This window comes from Verticillium dahliae, genomic scaffold (genome assembly GCF_000150675.1).
Source record: "Verticillium dahliae VdLs.17 supercont1.16 genomic scaffold, whole genome shotgun sequence".
Classification (NCBI taxonomy): Eukaryota; Fungi; Ascomycota; class Sordariomycetes; order Glomerellales; family Plectosphaerellaceae; genus Verticillium; species Verticillium dahliae.
Genome location: NW_009276935.1, coordinates 813,284 through 814,019, shown reverse-complemented (window position 1 = coordinate 814,019; position 736 = coordinate 813,284).

Here is a 736-nt window from a genome sequence, read left to right as displayed (position 1 = left end):
TGAAGCCAAAGGGGGATGAAAAAGACAGATGGGAGCCAGACAATGCCGGCCTGTCAATGCCAGGCTGCCTGAGGACCGACGGGAGGCACTGAGGGGCCCCGGATCCAGTCGTGCCAAGCACTGTAAGCCATGCCACAGGACTAGACGCTCCTGGCAAAGTCTGGGATCGGTTGATCGCACATGGGTGGGAAGGGGGGGAGATCCCGTCAATCTGGCTCGCTCTGCCCCGCGTTTTCTTAAGTCAGCAACGCCCCTCCAGCTCTTTCCCTCCGTCCACCGGCGGCCCAGCCCAGCCCTCTCGACGGTGCAATCGGGTCCCTTGGCTCCTGGCATCCATCCCTAGTGTTGCTGGTCGAGCCAGTGTTTTTGGGACGCATCTTGCTTGAACGTCACCCCGCTTTTCTGAGCGCGAGACTTGACCCTCGGCATCTCGGAACGTCTGACAGCATGTTTCCGATTTTTCCCGAGGTGAGATTCCTTCCCCTTCGGCCTAAGCCCGACCGACGTGGTCGCGGTGCTGTACGCCCGTGCCGAACGATACAGAATGAAGGATCGCGATGCCCCGCGCCTGCATCAAGAGCCGCCTCAGCCCCATTCTCTGACCCATCCTCACCTGCCCCTTGTGAGAGCGTCTCTCTTTCATCAACAGTTCATGCACGTTGGCATGTTCGTCTTCCGACATCGTTCGTCCTCAGAACTTCTTGCTGGATTGCACTGTCATCTATTCTTTTCCCTT